This window comes from Ambystoma mexicanum, chromosome 9 (genome assembly GCF_040938575.1).
Source record: "Ambystoma mexicanum isolate Mex_15411 chromosome 9, UKY_AmexF1_1, whole genome shotgun sequence".
NCBI lineage: Eukaryota > Metazoa > Chordata > Amphibia > Caudata > Ambystomatidae > Ambystoma > Ambystoma mexicanum.
In genome coordinates this window covers 187,674,139-187,692,664 of record NC_090931.1, presented here as the reverse complement: position 1 = coordinate 187,692,664, position 18,526 = coordinate 187,674,139, and the positions used below count along the sequence as shown (strand labels likewise).

The 18,526-nt window shown below is 48.3% G+C and overlaps 1 long non-coding RNA gene across 1 annotated transcript in view; it reads left to right on the top strand.

Moving 5' to 3' along the window:
* Positions 1-7,045: 7,045 nt before the first annotated feature.
* The window catches only part of LOC138487849 (uncharacterized), a 291,561-nt gene continuing 280,080 nt past the window's right edge, over positions 7,046-18,526 (top strand). The window contains exon 1 of the long non-coding RNA XR_011274550.1: positions 7,046-7,328. This is a non-coding gene — a long non-coding RNA (uncharacterized lncRNA). The remainder of the gene's footprint in view (positions 7,329-18,526) is intronic.

Here is an 18,526-nt window from a genome sequence, read left to right as displayed (position 1 = left end):
AGACTGCGAGGGTCACCAGAGACTGGAAAAGTCCCTGGAGAGTGCAAGAATCAATGGAGAGTGCAAGAGTCACCAGAGACTGCAAAGGTCACTGGAGAGTGCAAGAGTCAATGGGGACTGCAAGAGTCACTGGAGAGTACAAGAGTCACGAGTCACTGGAGACTGCAAGAGTTAGTGGAGAATGCAAGAGTCACTGGAGACTGCAAGAGTCACTGGAGACTGCAAGAGTGACTGGAAAGTGCAAGAGTCACGGGAGAGTGCAAGAGTCACTGGAGAGTGCAAGAGTCGCTGGAGACTGCAAGAGTCACTGGACAGTGCAAGAGTTACTGGAGAGTAGAGTGCAAGAGTCACTGGAGGCTGTAAAAGTCACTGGAGAGTGCAAGAGTCACTGGACAGTGCAAGGGTCACTGGAGAGTGCAAGAGTCACTGGAGACTGCGAGGGTCACTGGAGAGTGCAAGAGTCACTGGAGAGTGCAAAAGTCACTGGAGACTGCAAGAGTCACTGGAGAGTGCAAGAGTCACTGGAGACTGTAAGAGTCACTGGACAGTGCAAGAGTCACTGGAGAGTGCAAGAGTCACTGGAGAGTGCAAGGCGTGAGTAGGAAGCCCGGTTGGGAGGGTGGGAGGACTGAAAGAATTTGGAGTGTACATCTTGATGGAGAATTGGTGAGTGCGTGATAGGCACTGCTGTGTGCGTGAAACGTGTGATGGTTGGAGTTTTGGAGAACAAAGAATGGGAATAGTGACACCATTACAAGTGATTCAGATACAGGTTTTAGCCAATATAATTGTGGATTCCCAGCGACAACCGTGTCATAACCAGACATGGCTTCGATTTAAATTTGTCATCTACCACTAACCACTAGATTATGGGGCAACACAGTGATATCATTGAATGTTGTTGCAAGAATGTCCATGGTTAAGGGTATATCCCAGCTGACGGACATTAGGTAACAACAGCTGCTGGCAGGAATGCACTTGTCACCTCATGACTGCCATTTTGCCAAACCACAAGGCACCTGCTGAGAGGAGTCAGTAGGCATGCTCAGCATACCTTCTGACACCTCAACAGCTGCCTTGTGATTCACGTATACACTATGCTAGCAAACCTCCCTTTAGAGACAGACGTAACCACAGCTTGGTATCACTAAAAATCAACAGATCTCTAGCTACTCCGCCCACCCTCACAGATGGCATTCTGTCACACTAATGTTTTCACAGTGGCCCAAGAAGTCTGCTTATGGGCCCAAAAGTGGGTACTTAGCCAACGTCTAATTGTATGCCTGCTTCAATCTTTTGGGAGTGGAAATAAGCCATGTTTTACAACCGTTTTGACACATTTTTCTGTTCCCTGGTAAAAACCATTAAGGGGCACCATTATATATTTTTGTCAGGTAGCCTTTCATCTATTATTTGTTTTGGGGGACACAGGGTTTATTGTGATGCTAGTTTGGCCATAATGCCTTAAGACCTTTGCTCCTCCCTGTACCTCCTTGACCAGGATAAGTTGACCAATCAAAGCAAGCCTTTGAGGATGGAAGAGCTTAATCCAAACAGGTGTATTTGAAAAGGCGTTACCTGTATTTTCAATCCATGATTTTAGATTGCTTTTAGGTAACTGCCCTTAGAAGCCATGGAATTCTTATAGTGTATATTTGTGCCTTTCGATTTAATGGGTTGTAAGAGTTTGGTACATCCTCACCTGTCTACTGACTTAACAAGCCTGACAATAATACTCATTTTCATTTCTAATCTGCCACAATTTAGATGAAGACACACAATGTTGATTGATTGCAGTTTAATCATAATTTCTAGAAACGAAGAAAAGAGCATGATGCTAGGACTATATTCAACTACCTTATTGCTAATATTGGGCGGTGTATAATGACTATACTATTTTAGTGCTCACATATTACCTCTAAAGGAAAATAAATATGCATGAATGTTAAAAAAAAGTGAGAGCATTCTTGGTGTGTTTCTATTAATGCACATACAAAGGCACTATATTGAAAGCTTAAACGCTTCTTTTTTGGGATAAAACTCTGTAGGGAAGTTAATGATAACATCTCATGTTAATCATTCACACATAGGTAATATAATTGGTTCCTATATGGACTAGGGGAAGACTGGGCACAGTATTGCTGTCCAATAGTAAACCTGTCAGGCACTCAGGGGTACTGCTTTTTCTTGTACTAAGGGCGGAGATCCAGCTCGCGCCAGACCTTGTGTCTAGTACAGCGCCAGCTTCTTCCACAAACTCTACCATAGCCCTCGGTGGGCATTGTTTACTGACTTTGGGATGGAGTTTAGGCTCCGGCAAGCAGAATACCATGAAAATCATGTCAAGCGCCAAAAGCGAAGACGTGCATGCGCTCACACACACACGCCCTTTCACTCATACACACTTGGATCAGATGGACAAAACAAAATGAAAAGTAGTCCACAAAATGCACACAATTATTTGAAACCCCCAATAATAGATAGATGGATGGATAGATAGATAGATAGATAGATAGATAGATAGATAGATAGATAGATAGATAGATAGATAGATAGATAGATAGATAGATAGATAACTGAAAGGTCTAGTGAAGCAGTAGTGACACCCTAATTAAGGTTACTTGACATCTTACATTTACCTTTCTGACTTTTCACCTTGTCGTTTAAGGTTACTAAATTGGCGACAACCAAAGAGGAATGCCAGTTTTCATAAATGTACAAAGACCTTCCAAGATGCACATCTTGAAGTTGTCCAAATCAATCCTCAAGACTTTTGTCAAGCACGAAGCCCTACCGAAATGGCACAGAGATCAAAAATGTATGAAGAAGAGAGATGATCCAAACTAGTGATATGATGATATGATGTTATGCAGTGTTAGAGTAGCATCTAACAAATACCCCTGAGCAGCTGCCAAGGACAGCTCCAGTGTTTGCGAGGCCCTGTGTGGCACAAGGCAGGTGAGTACCTCTAATTTGCATATTTATTGACATAGCTTAAACAGATCATATAGAAAATGTCAATGCAAGGAGTGACATCCATCTTTAATAACATAGTGCAGGGGCGTGCTACATGTGGTTCTCCAGATGTTGAGGACTACAAAAAGCATGATCCCTAACTATTGGCTATACTGACTAGGGCTGTTGGGATTTGTGCCTGCTGGGCCTAGAGACCCAAGCTACTCCTCACTGATGAGCCCCAACAAGGGTGAAACAGGTTGGGGGATGCTTGTGGTCTCGTGCAGAAGGGATGTGACCTAGCAGTTCGGGCTGGACTGCCCCTTTTGGGGTGGGGCCAAGCCTGATTTGCATATGGTCTTTCCCCTTCTGTAATGGCTTGGCAGGCGAAGAACGATGGTCTGGAGGGTTGCCCCGAGCAATGCCAGTGGTTAAGATTCAGTCTAAACCTTCCAGCTATCACCTCTTTGTTTTTGGGATTTGTAGTCCAACACATCTGGAGAGCCAAAGGTTGCAGTCCACTGCTCTAGTTTATCACAGGAGGTTACATTACACAAATGTAATATCAAGAGGTAAATAAGGTGGTGCTGTGCATGTGAATGATCACTCCTTTTATTATTCATGGAGCATCATGTATTGTGGTGTTAACATCTGGTCCGGCGAGTGCTGCTGCAGCCACAATAAGGTAACTAGGGGGAGGAGGGTTAAAAAATAAAAAAGGTGACCGGGGGCGAAGATGGCAGTGGGGAGAGCTGGCCATCAGGCGGTATGGAATGCGGGCTTACACCGGCAGCTCAAGCCCGTGTTCCTAGCCACCTGATTGGCTGGCTCCTCCGCCCGGGTGCTAAAGTCTGTTGATCTATGATGTTATTTATATTATAAATTTAATCACCTCTCGGGTTTGCCCTTGATCACACACTTTAGTGAAGTGAGGAAGCAGGGATTTGATCCCAGTATGCAATTTACGCCTTTGACTGACGACATATCTTTTCAGGTACGGTTGGTAAAATCATGTATTAAACCCGAGATATAAATCCTTAACAAACTTTGTTACGCAATAAGATTACGATTGTTGCTTTACATTGCGTACGTAACATAATGCAAAGTAATGGAAACCTAATTGTTCGCCTCCTGGGTTTGCAACTAGCTTTCAAGCCTTAAAGGCACGCAGCCTGCAGATTCTCAGGAAAGCACGCTGTTTGAGCGTTGGCTATTAGTTTTGGCCATTAGCTGAAAGTATTGCACGAGAGTAAAGATAAGGGGGATCCGGCATGTAAGGAGGGACCCACAGCTTGTGGGTGTCGTTTAATTATTTGCCCGCCCATTGACTGCCCATGGCTATGCTGATCCCTATGGCCCTTCCAATAAAGGGCATCAAAACTTGAATCTGTTTCATTTTAAAACTGGACTAACAGGGCGCCAACCTCTTTCTCTACACAGGTGTAAGTATTAGATATGCACAGAGCAGAATCTGCTACCACATGCCCAGGCAATCACACCATTTCCCAGCTGTTGGCATCTTTTGGCCAGATGGTCTAGCATACTTTTATGTATGGAAAAATAAACATTACGGGGCCAAGGGGTTATTGTGTGACTCAATTTAAGGGTCTTGAGAGAAGATGTACATTTCTGTAGTCAACTGGTGGGGCAGTGTGTGGGTTTGTGATGCAACAGCCCTCATATCCCCCAAATATTAACGCTAATTGAGGGAGACTCGATGCAAATTCATAACTGACCGAGAACTACCCTTGCCCGGCTTTGGGGGTGGTATTGGAGTCACAGCATCTTCCTAATCATGGTAATGGTGGTGGGTGAGGGTCACAAGGCCCCCTGCAGCGTGATGCCCTGCACACCCACACAGATGGCCCGTGCCCTTCTTTTGTCCTGGTAGCTGCAGCAATCCACCACCAGACAGCCCTTTGGTGCTTTGAGCCTCTGTCAGTAGCCGACAATGTGCTACAGAAATTACATGCAATATTTATTTATTTATGTTATTTATTTCTATAGCGCCGAAGCCCGCAGGCATCAGGGTGCATTACATGAAGACAAGGACAGCAGAAAAGTGACGGGACAGTAGAGTAAGATTACTGGTTCTGATTAGATTACTTTACATGGACATTCATATTTATGCAGGTCCCTTATTTGAACAACAGTGTCTTCAGTTTCTTCCTAAAGGATAGGTAGTTAGATTCTAGTCTTAGGCTGTTTGGGAGCTCCAAATAAATATAAACCATAAAACATACCAGAAAGAAATGCTACAAGAATCTCCAGAAATGCTCTGACATAAGGGCACAGAGAAACTTGTTAACGCAGACAATGACATTGAGCAGCCTCTGTATCTAGGTCTTTTAATAGACACGTCCCAACCCTTTGGGTGATCCTGGTCAACAGTGCCCAAAATACACTTAGCATAGACTGGATACACCTAGAGCCGCCCCACAGACCCAGACTTTACATTGCAGCAAGCTCCACCTATTGCGCTCCTACACACCTTCCCATGTTCCTCGCAGGATTTCACTTGAACACAGCTCTCTTGTCTTATGTCGCAAAGCATCCTAAGCAGACTAAGTTCCTGCTGTCCCTGAGCGAGACTTAATGCACCTGAACTCGGACAAGGCTTACAGGCTTTAGAACCACTACAGAGGTGAGCTGGTGCAGTCCAAAACACTCGCTGCTAATAACAGTACACAGAGAAGCAAGCCAGCAAAGATGCAAGGACATGTAAAAGCATGCAACACACAGACCCTTGAAAAATACATATGCATAGAGGCATACGAGCAAGGGGGTGCACAGCAGCATCAATGTGGCGTGCACACACTCAGTCGTCCCAGTCTCTCTGGGGGGCCTTGGGAATCAGGGTGCAGGGTGGGGGAGTGGGAGAAATGAATAGCTGCGCTGGGGAAGGCGTTCTACCCACCGCTCCAAGCTGTTTACAGCAACACTGGTTGTGAGGTTTCAGTGACCCCTAAATCGTTCCACTTTGAAGAACAGGTGGTAGGAAGGTTAGACGAGGAGAGGCCTCTGTTTCTTTCAAGGGGCCGGTTCATGTGTTTCAATGGAAATGTTGGGGTGGGTGGGTGCTGCTCCCATACGAGCAGGTCCCTGGGAGAGTTCAGCTCTGGGCCCAGAGAGTGGAAGTTCATTCCTGCCAAAGTAATGTGGGCTGGGTTCTAGTGAAAGTCATTAGCTGTGGAATCGGGAAACGCTACCTCTAATCCCGGCGTCACCAATCGATTGAACTGTGTGATCCTTGCCAGATCACTTCAGCGACAAGATGAGCGGCATTTGCACCAGTTTACCAATATGAATCGCTTTAAAAAAAAAACATGGAAAATGCAAATATCGCTTCTGGAGCGAAATTAAAATCAATGCATGAAACTACCAAATAAATCAGAGAAAATACCAAGTTTATACGCAGTTTAATTACGACTGGTTCTAGAAAGTGGAGACAGCAGTTTACTTAAGCCCCACGCAAATTAGCTGCCCTTTGGCTGGCTTGTCTTGGATAGCATAGCGTATCTCAGGACACCAGCAGCCCCCTCTCTCCCCCACCCAAGGAGGAGGGCACGTGCTCCTCTATTTCAGAGGTGAGCGCCTGGCCGGATCCAGTCACTGGATCCCCTGAGTCAGGAGCCGGACACTGTATCCAGGAAGGGGCCTCCCTTGTCCGGAACCCCCCCGCTGCGGAGAAACGATATATCCGAGAAAGCAGCGGTCGATGGTATTTACTGCAAGGTCCACGAAAACGACCTCTACGGTAGAAAGTCCCCTGTCAGCGGGCCGAGCTCATGGCGGGGAAGGAGGCGTGCCAAGGCGGAGGGGGAGGGGTGTGAGGGAGGGAGGGGTGTGAAGAGGCAGGAGTAGAGGAGGGACCAGGGATGGGGGAGAAATATGGCGTGACAGGGGCTAGGGAACGAGGGAGCGAGCAGAGTGGGGGAAAATGAGTTGAGTCGGACCCTCGCCGGCTTCCTACTTCTGCAGCCGGCCGGGCGCGAGAGAGGGGGAAGAGGCGGGCTGCAGTGGCTGGGAGAGGATGGAGGGGGTGCTGGGGGGCCGTGGAGATCATCACAGGGACGCAAGAGGGGGGTGGGCAGACAATACCCCCAAAAGTGGAGGGGGGCAGAGGGAGGCTAAAAGAAAGAGGAAGAGAAATGAAAGTAAGAGAAAGGGGTGAACGAGAAAAAAATGGATATTAAAAAAATCGGAAATGAGAGAAAGTAAAGAAACTAGAAACAGGTAGAAGGGAAGAGCAAACCAGACCCCCGAAAGACAGAGACCAGGTAGGAGGAAGAAACTAAGAAACGGAGAGGGGCGAAGCGCAGCGACATGAAACATTTTGTATTTTTTTTTTTAACAAAGCATTGGAATTTGGGGTAAGTTATTTTTCCAATCGCTATTAATTAGTTTGTTTCATGTAAACCTTGTACTCCTGAGGTCCTGTGCTTTGTGATTTTCTCGCGCAGGTCCCCGGTGGGAGGTGGGGAGCTGTTTTCTAACTCCCTGTTTCGTGGGGTTCTGGTGTGTACTTGAGTAGACGCACGATTGGTCTGTGGCGGCTGCATCTGCGCGCTCTCGCTCCAGGAATCGGCCGTTGCGCCCCAATGGAGAGATGTTGGGCCCCTGGGTGCACGGGTCTCTCCTGCAGGTGTTTTCCTGAAGCATGTGTCTGCAGTGCAAAGTGTGCCACGAAGTCCTCAAGCTTGTATTGATGTGTTCTGTGGAGCGCTACATTTGCTGCAGACAGTGGACGCTCCGCTTCCCAAGACCAATTAGCCTGGGGGGCGGTATTACAGACACTTTGCACAGGTGCACGTGCTATAGCACAATCATAGTGCAACCAAAATACACTTTCACTACATGGGTGCACCAATGCAAAGGACTGGGACTGGGGTATACATTGCCCTGGTGTAAAAGTACATCGATATACATGCCTTTTCTACGAGGGCAATTTGCACCGGGCCAAAGTTCCTGTCGTGCCCCCTCTGGAGCTTGCAGGATCTTTCAATGGTTATATTGTCTGGAGTGGAAACGAAGGTCATCAGATTTTCGGGGCCCGAGCCACTGACCGAGTGTGTGTCGGAAGGGGCCCCAAGTTCTTCGAGAGCCCTTAACAATTGTCTAACTACCAATATAAAGAACTTTGTTATGCGGTAGTGGGGAAATACCACCTGTTTCACCACTGTGTCTAATTATGGGTTTTGGAAGGAAAAACCCCAAAAAGTGCCTGGTTTTAGTTTGCGGTATTACCTTCACAAAAAGTGGCAGTAATGGGGTTGCAGAATTACGGCATGCATTGTTATCAGTCCTAAAAAAAAAAGAAGTCCTATAGAAATTCATAATGGGGAGCAACAGTAACCCCCAAATTACGGTTACCGCAAAACTCGCAATGAGGACCTAAAAAAGCTGTAGAAAGGGGGCATTTCTATCCCTTCGTTGATAGAAGCCTCCACTGCGCTTGTGTGCCGCTGCGTGACTTTCTTCTGTTATGTTGGCTGCTTGTCTTCCGTGTCGTACTCACTTTAGGCCATCCCAAATTCTGAGGGTGAAGAGGATAGAAAGAGACAGATGGGGAGTGATAGTGAGTGCATTTCTATCCCTTCGTTGATAGAAGCCTCTACTGCACGTGCGTGCCGCTGCGTGACTTTCTTCTGTTGTGTTGGCTGCTTGACTTGCTGTTGTACTCACTTTAGGCCATCCAACATTCTGAGGGTGAAGAGGATAGAAAGAGGTAGATGGGGAGTGGTGGTGGGTGCATTTCTATCCCTTAAGTGATAGAAGCCTCTACTGCACGTGCGTGCCGCTGTGTGACTTTCTTCTGTTATGTTGGCTGCCTGTCTTGTTGTTGTACTCACTTTAGGCCATCCCAAATTCTGAGGATGAAGAGGATAGAAAGAGGCAGATGGGGAGTGGGAGTGGGTACACAGTTAGCATCACTGCACCAAAACACCTGCCCCAGAAGGCCTTGAACACCCCCAATTCCTCAATTCTATAGGTGGAAGAATTGTGTGCTCCCGAGGACACACACAGGTGGAACTGGTCCTCAGCTTGTATGTTCCCTTTTAGGAATAAAGTCCATAGTCTGCTAACGCAGCACTCATCCGGGCCTCACAGAAACCTCTTGGGGCGCCTATCCTCACTCAAGCCTTTATTTCAACACCCCTTACCGACCCCCCTCTCTGTGATCAAGTTCTGGACCTATGTCACCAGAAGGCAGCAGGATAAACACAGATAACATAGGCAGGGGGCCTGCAAACATTACAAGCTGCAAGCTACTAGCCAGACATAAGACGTCACTCTCCACCTCAATTCTACACATACACAAAGCACCTAATTTCTTACTCGCCAAGAGTCAATGATCAATAGTCCGTGACGAGCGGCAAATGCATATTGTGCACCCTGCTGCAGCTCTTGACATGTTCTGGACTAGGACTCCCATGATCCCTCAGACTGACTATCTTAGCAAGGGATGCTTGTTGTAGTCCAAAACATCCAGAGATCCAAAGTTTGCAGACCCCTGACATAGGAGAAATGTTCACTTCACAGCCTCGTACTCAGCACTTTCCGATTAGTGGCGACCTCAAATGCAGACAGAACCGTTATTTATTTATTTATTGTGCAGTCGTAAGGCGCTTACACATTAAAGAAATGTGTTTCAAAGCGCCCATGATACAAAAGCTGGAGGGAGGAGACAGGCACTTTAATGACCACGCACCTTGACACTTCCCCCTAACCAGGAGTTTCTAAAGCACTTTCAGCACACAGTGGCAGGTTCTATGTTGCAGCAGAAGAACGGTGAGATCACTGCAGTCCTCGGTTGAGGATGGCTCCCTAACAGGGGGAACATGCTGAGGGGTGAAGGGACGGCTGGGTTGTGGGGTGTGGGGCAGCACTGCGTTATATTGGTTTCATGGAACGCGTTTCCACAGCGTAGATGGACGGTAGGTTGTATCTAATCGCTGCGAGAAGAGAGAGGGTTGAATTCCCACGGAGAAGCTGCACTAATAATATAACGTGATTACGTAGCACTTCACCAGGCTTCCGCCTACATCGAAGCACTGTAATATTAGGCAACCCAACTAAATAGTTTAATTTGCATAAAGGGTTTATTCTACCAGGATGTACATTTACAGAGTGAAGGCCTGCCCGGCTCTTAAATCATGTGTTACCCATCAGGGATCTCAGGTGGAGGTAACATAATGTTATGATATGCTGTTTTTTACCCCTGCCAGGCTGTCTCAAGGCTTTGAGGGTGAAGGAAGGGTGTGTGGAAAATAAAGGGGAGCGCGACAGGATGATTCCCGCTCCCCTTGTGGTTGGGATGATTGGGATGATTTTGAGGGGGGTCTGTGGTTTGGGGCCTTGTTAGAGGAGATGTGCACGTCCCATCCTCCCATGCCATTAACTTCCCTGCACACGAACAGCCACTCTTTTTGGACAGGCTTCCTGGGTTGGCTCTAAAGGCGCTCTAATGGTGGGTCTTCACTTCGAACCATCCAGCTCTAGGATCCCTCTAGCATAGAGGTCTGCAACCTTTGGCTCTTCAGAGGTTTTAAACTTCAACTCCCATCAGCCCTAGCCAGCATAGTCAATGGTGAAAGATCATGGGAGCTGTAGTCCAAAACATCTAGTGAGCCAAATGTTGCAGGCCCTGGCTCTAGACGCTTCATGAGGATTGTTGGGATGCTGTGAGCAACTGGATAACTTTCCGGCTGATGTTCGGCCAGACCAGTCCACTCTACCTACTGCACTGGCTGCATTTGGACAGAATGGGTTCATTACACAAGTCTACCGGCCTCATTAAGAGGATGGCAGTAAAATGGTGGCAAATCTGACAATTTACCACCCAAATGATTTACCGTTTCTACCAAACGGTCCAGCGGCATTACCACAGGATTATGAGTGCTGGTATGGCACATTAAGTCCCCATTTTGGAAGTCCATGGAATCCCTGAGGATTTTTGGCAGATTTACTGCAAGCAGTAATTTCACTCGGTAAATCCGCAGAATATTGGAGGCTACCTGGAAGAATTACCCACAGCATTTTGCTGGAGTTGAAACCTCCACTTTACTTCCGCTCTTGGAATTCAATGATGCGGTAAAAATGGCAGTCATACTGTTACCACCACAAAAGTGTCAGTTACAGAATTACCACCACTTTTGTACCACACCATTGAACTCCCAATGGGACCCTATGTCTTTGTCTTCTTAAGAAGAGATCCAGGTGAGAGTGTGAAAGGTGGGCTCAGCCAACATGAACCCCACGAGGCAGGCACAGCGGGTGAACTTTCCCGTTAGCTGGCATATCTGCTGCTGTGATAGGGTTGTCCAACTCCAGGCCTCGAGTGCTGGATCCATGTCGGATTTTCAGGATACCTCTCATTCATTTTCATGAGATACATTTGCATACAATGATTCTAAATGTATCAACATTTTTGCTCATGAATATTAATGATGGATATCCTGAACATCCGACAGTTTTTTGGCCCTTGAGGGCTGGTGTAGGGCAACCCTGGGTGGGGTGGGGTGATTGTTGTGTTGGGGCAGCTGGTTTTTCACTGATGGGATATGTTTGATAGGAAGCCTGCTGGGCTAACCCCGGGGGTCTTTAGGAAGCTGATCCATGAAAACCAGCATTTCTGGGAGCAGGAAGATAGCTCAGGGGCAACGTGCTCACCTTGGAAACAAGACTACACGCAACAACACAGGTTTGTTGCTTAGAAACCTCTGTGTATTACGCACATTATAAATAACCTATCATATGATATCAGGCCCACTTTACCCCCACCTGCTCATCAAGGGTAGTAGAGCCTGTTTGGAGTAATGGGAGCCTGCTGGTGTTTTCCTATGAGGGCTGCAGACGAACACGTTGGTGGTGGGTGTAGCACTTACGACGTAGTAATTCATCAGCGAATGCCATTTTTAGTCCAGGATTAAACCCCAAATGTGCAAACGGCTGGGCAGCATTGGGAGAGAGTTACTGGCTCTCAGGATAGGCCTCGTTCCTGAGGATTTCTGCAGGGCATGGCCATTTCCCAAGGGTCCCCCACCACTCACCCAGACCCATCAGAAAAGTAAGGCCTGTCTCCCCCTAAGTAACCCAGCTTAGAGAGCGTGTTTCATGCCACCTACGAATGTGACAGTGAGTTGGCAATGTAGCGCCTAGGCCTCGCTAGCGCTGCTACAAAGCACTGTGGGGAGAAGCCAGGGAGGAGGAGAGCAAGGGAGTACAAGCAGAGGAAGGAGGTGAGGAATCGCGACACCCTCATATTTTGTCTGTAGTTGTGTTGTTGGTGGTTGTCTCAATTTACTGTGTGATACTCGCGGGCTCATGAGGAGCTGCAAAAGTAAATATAGTGTGTTATTGTGGCTAGGCACAACTCACCACTTGATATTTTCAGGACATGTTTCGCAACATAATGCTAGGGGCTCACTAAGTGATACTGGGGGTTCACAACTCACTATGTGTTATTAAGGGTGCCTGCAGCTCACCGTGATGCACACTAAAGGATTTAGAGGGCATATGGCTCACTACAATATTGTAAAGAGTAGGGCTTCACGTCTGCATGAACTAGAGAGATACTAAACTACAGGGAACACTGCTCACAGTGCGACACTAGGATGGCCCCTGCTCACAGTGCGACACTAGGATGGCCCCTGCTCACTGTTTGACACTATGCGGGTCCTTGCTCACTGTTTGACACTAGGATGGCCCTTGCTCACTTTTTGACACTGGGATGGTGACACTAGGCAGGCCCTTGCTCACTGTTTGACACTAGGATGGCCCTTGCTCACTGTTTGACACTAGGCTGGCCCTTGCTCACTGTTTGACACTAGGCTGGCCCTTGCTCACTGTTTGACACTAGGCTGGCCCTTGCTCACTGTTTGACACTAGGATGGCCCTTGCTCACTGTTTGACACTAGGCTGGCCCTTGCTCACTGTTTGACACTAGGCTGGCCCTTGCTCACTGATTGACACTAGGATGGCCCCTGCTCACTGTTTGACACTAGGCTGGCCCTTGCTCACTTTTTGACACTAGGCTGGCCCTTGCTCACTGTTTGACACTAGGATGGCCCTTGCTCACTGTTTGACACTAGGCGGGTCCTTGCTCACTGTTTGACACTAGGCTGGCCCTTGCTCACTGTTTGACACTAGGATGGCCCTTGCTCACTGTTTGACACTAGGCGGGTCCTTGCTCAATGTTTGACACTAGGATGGCCCTTGCTCACTGTTTGACATTGGGCGGGTCCTTGCTCACTGTTTGACACTAGGATGATCCTTGCTCACTGTTTGACACTAGGCTGGCCCTTGCTCACTGTTTGACACTGGGCGGGTCCTTGCTCACTGTTTGACACTAGGATGGTCCTTGCTCACTGTTTGACACTAGGATGGCCCTTGCTCACTGTTTGACACTAGGCGGGTCCTTGCTCACTGTTTGACACTAGGATGGCCCTGGCTCACTGTTTGACACTAGGATGGCCCTTGCCAGGGCTTTAAGTGGGGTAAGAAATCGAGGGGAGGGCCTCATTTGGGGGCGTGGCTTGTGAGAGGGCGTGGTCTAAAAGTACGCAAATCGTAGGGTATACACACAAATATATATAAATGTTATATATTTGTGTGCGTACCTTACTATGGTTTGTGTACTATGCAAGCCATCTTTTCTAAACATAGAAATATGTAAGATAGTTCTAAGTTTATAAAAGATGGCTTGCAAAGTACACAAACCATAGTAAGGTGCGCACACAAATATATAACATTTATATATATTTGTGTGCATACCCTACGGTTTGCCTAGTTTTCAAGCCATCTTTTTTAAACATTTCAGGTTTATAAAAGATGGCTTTGAAAGTACACAATTCAAGCCATCTTTTATAAAGCTTTGACTACGGACAAAATTGTCCGTCGGCAAAGCTTTATAAAAGATGGCTTGAAATGTGTACTTTCAAAGCCATCTTTTATAAACCTCGAAATATGTTGAGGAATCCCCAGGTTCGCCGAGGGTTAAAGACGCCTCGGCGACCTGGGGAAACAAAGGGACAGTAACTGCCTCTGGTGACCTCTCGCGCGAGGGGTCACCAGATGCAGTTACTATGACTGAAGTGGCAGCCAGTCACAGTGTTGCTGTGGCTGGCTGCCACTTCTGTCAGCTTGCCGACTTCATTGCAGTCGCATCTCCCGTCGCAGCCGCAATAGGATAATGCATCGCGCCAATGTTGCGGTAGGACGGGGGCCCCGGCAGGGCCCCGGCTCAGTCCCACTTTTTGGAGACTGCCGGGGCCCGGCCCTGGCAGGCCCCAGCCCACTTTAAGCACTGGCCCTTGCTCACTGTTTGACACTAGGCTGGCCCTTGTTCACTGTTTGACACTAGGATGGCCCTTGCTCACTGTTTGACACTAGGCAGGTCCTTGCTCACTGTATGACACTAGGATGGCCCTTGCTCACTGTTTGACACTAGGATGGCCCTTGCTCACTGTTTGACACTAGGCTGGCCCTTGCTCACTGCTTAACACTAGGATGGCCCTTGCTCACTGTTTGACACTAGGCTGATCCTTGCTCACTGTTTGACACTAGGTTGGCCCTTGCTCACTGTTTGAAACTAGGCTGGTCCTTGCTCATGGTTTGACACTAGGCTCGCCCTTGCTCACTGCTTGACACTAGGATGGCCCTTGCTCACGGTTTGACACTAGGCTGGCCCTTGCTCACTGCTTGACACTAGGATGGTCCTTGCTCACGGTTTGACACTAAGCTGGCCCTTGCTCACTGTTTGATACTAGGCTGGCCCTTGCTCACTGTTTGACACCAGGATGGCCCTTGCTCACTGTTTGACACTATGATGGCCCTTGCTCACTGCTTGACACTAGGATGGCCCTTGCTCACGGTTTGACACTAGGCTGGCCCTTGCTCACTGTTTGACACTAGGATGGCCCTTGCTCACGGTTTGACACTAGGCTGGCCCTTGCTCACTGCTTGACACTAGGATGTCTCTTGCTCACGGTTTGACACTAGGCTGGTCCCTGCTCACTGCTTGACACTAGGATGGCCCTTGCTCACGGTTTGACACTAGGCTGGCCCTTGCTCACTCCTTGACACTAGGATGGCCCTTGTTCACGGTTTGACACTAGGCTGGTCCTTGCTTACTGCTTGACACTAGGATGGCCCTTGCTCACTGTTTGACACTAGGCTGGCTCTTGCTCACTGTTTGACACTAGGATGGCCCTTGCTCACTGTTTGACAGTAGGATGGCCCTTGCTCACTGCTTGACACTAGGATGACCCGTGCTCACGGTTTGACACTAGAATGGCCCTTGCTCACTGTTTGACACCAGGCTGGTCCTTGCTCACTGCTTCACACTAGGATGGCCCTTGCTCACTGTTTGACACTAGGATGGCCCCTGCTCACTGTTTGACATTAGGCTGGTCCCTGCTCACAGTTTGACACTAGGATGGCCCTTGCTCACTGTTTGACACTAGGCTGGTCCTTGCTCACTGCTTCACACTAGGATGGCCCTTGCTCACTGTTTGACACTAGGATGGCCCCTGCTCACTGTTTGACACTAGGATGGTCCCTGCTCACTGTTTGACACTAGGATGGCCCTTGCTCACTGTTTGACATTAGGCTGGCTCTTGCTCACTGTTTGACACTAGGCTGGTCCTTGCTTCCGGTTTGGCACAAGGATGGCACCGGCTCATTGTTTGACCATAGGGCCATCCCTGCTCATTCTTTTAACATCAGTGTTGTCCCTGTTAACTGTTCAGAGGCATACTGAACCTTGCTAATGGTATGAGACTAGATCACTCTTTGCCAGTAGAGTGGTCCTTGCTCACTGTTTAACAGAAGGTTGGCTCCTGCTCATAGTTTGACACTTGGGTGGTCATTTCCCACTAATTGACACTAGACTGGCCCTTGCTCACTGTTCGACAGAAGGATGGTTCCTGCTCCCTTCTTTGCACTAGGGCAATCACTGCTCACTCTTTAACACTAGAGTCATCCCTGCTCACTGTGTAGCAGCACACTGGCCTTTGTTGATGAGACTATGATGGTCCTTGATCATTTATTAGTGTGGTCTTTGCTCACTATTTGACAGTAGGCTCGTCCCTGCTCACTGTTTTACACTAGGATGGTCCTTGCACATGGCTTGAGGCCATGGTGGTCACTGATCACTGTTTGACGCTAGCATGGTCTCTGCTCACTATTTGGCACCAGAGTTGTCCTTGCTCGCTGTTTGACAGTAGGTTGGTCCCTGCTCACTGTTTTCTACTATGGCATTCTGTGTTCACTATTTGGCACCAGGGTGTTCCTTGCTCACTGTTTGATTTCAGCATGATTTCTGCTCACAAACTCACTGTATCATGCTAGCGTGATCTCTGATCACTGTTTCAGGCGAGGACAGTCCATGATCAATGTTTACCACTACAGTGGCCCATACCTACTATTTGACACAAAAGTGGGCATTGCTTACTGTCTGACACCAGGGTGTTCTCTGCTCACTGCTTGACATCAGGGTGTTCCTTGCTCACTGTTTGATATCAGGATGGTCTCTGCTCACCAGCTCACTGTATCATGCTAGCGTGGTCCCTGGTCACTGTTTGAGACTGGGCAGATCCGCACTCACTGTTTACCACTAGAGTGGTCCATATCTACTATTTGGCACAAGAGTGATCCTTGCTCACTGTTTGACACCAGGGTGTTCTCTGCTCACTGTTTGATGTCAGGATGATTTCTGCTCACAAGATCACTGTTTCCCAGTAGCGTGGTCTCTGATCACTGTTTCAGGCGAGGACGGTCCATGCTCACTGTTTACCACTAGAGTGGTCCATACCTACTATTGGACACAAGAGTGGTCATTGCTCACTGTTTGACACCAGGGTGTTCCTTGCTCACTGTTTGACACCAGGGTGTTCCTTGCTCACGGTTTGACACCGGGGTGTTCCTTGCTCACTGTTTGACACCAGGGTGTTCTCTGCTCACTGTTTGATGTCAGGATGATTTCTGCTCACAAGATCACTGTTTCCCAGTAGCGTGGTCTCTGATCACTGTTTCAGGCGAGGACGGTCCATGCTCACTGTTTACCACTAGAGTGGTCCATACCTACTATTGGACACAAGAGTGATCATTGCTCACTGTTTGACACCAGGGTGTTCCTTGCTCACTGTTTGACACCAGGGTGTTCCTTGCTCACGGTTTGACACCAGGGTGTTCCTTGCTCACTGTTTGACACCGCGGTGTTCTCTGCTCACTGTTTGACACCAGGGTGTTCCTTGCTCACTGTTTGACACTGGGGCGTTCCTTGCTCACTGTTTGACACCGGGGTGTTCTCTGCTCACTGTTTGACACCAGGGTGTTCCTTGCTCACTGTTTGACACCGGGGTGTCCTCTGCTCACTGTTTGACACCAGGGTGTTCCTTGCTCACTGTTTGACACCGGGGTGTTCTCTGCTCACTGTTTGACACTTGGTGTTCCTTGCTCACTGTTTGACACAGCGGTGTTCTCTGCTCACTGTTTGACACCAAGGTGTTCTCTGCTCACTGTTTGACACCGGGGTGTTCTCTGCTCACTGTTTGACACCAGGGTGTTCCTTGCTCACTGTTTGACACCGGGGTGTTCTCTGCTCACTGTTTGACACCAGGATGTTCCTTGCTCACTGTTTGACAGCAGAGTGTTCCTTGCTCACTGTTTGACACCGGGGTGTTCTCTGCTCACTGTTTGACACCGGGGTGTTCCTTGCTCACTGTTTGACACCGGGGTGTTCTCTGCTCACTGTTTGACACCGGGGTGTTCTCTGCTCACTGTTTGACACTGAGGTGTTCTCTGCTCACTGTTTGACACCGGGGTGTTCTCTGCTCACTGTTTGACACCAGGGTGTTCCTTGCTCACTGTTTGACACCGGGGTGTTCTCTGCTCACTGTTTGACACCAGGATGTTCCTTGCTCACTGTTTGACACCAGGGTGTTCCTTGCTCACTGTTTGACACCGGGGTGTTCTCTGCTCACTGTTTGACACAGTGGTGTTCCTTGCTCACTGTTTGACACAGCGGTGTTCTCTGCTCACTGTTTGACACCGAGGTGTTCTCTGCTCACTGTTTGACACCGGGGTGTTCTCTGCTCACTGTTTGACACCAGGGTGTTCCTTGCTCACTGTTTGACACCGGGGTGTTCTCTGCTCACTGTTTGACACCAGGATGTTCCTTGCTCACTGTTTGACAACAGGGTGTTCCTTGCTCACTGTTTGACACCAGGGTGTTCCTTCCTCACTGTTTGATATCAGGATGATTTCTGCTCACTAGCTCACTGTATCATGCTAGCGTGGTCCCTGATCACTGTTTGAGACTGGGAAGATCTGCGCTCACTGTTTACCACTAGAGTGGTCCATATCTAATATTTAACACAAAAGGGGTCCTTGCTTACTTTCTGTTACTAGGGTGGTCCTTGCTCATTGTTTGGCATGAGAGTTATTCCTGCTCACTGTTTAACACTAAGATGGTCCTCCCTCATATTTTGGCACAGGAGGGTGCCTGTTCAATGTTTGACAGTACAGTGGTCCCTGCACACTAGGGCAGTCCTTGCTTTGATTGCCA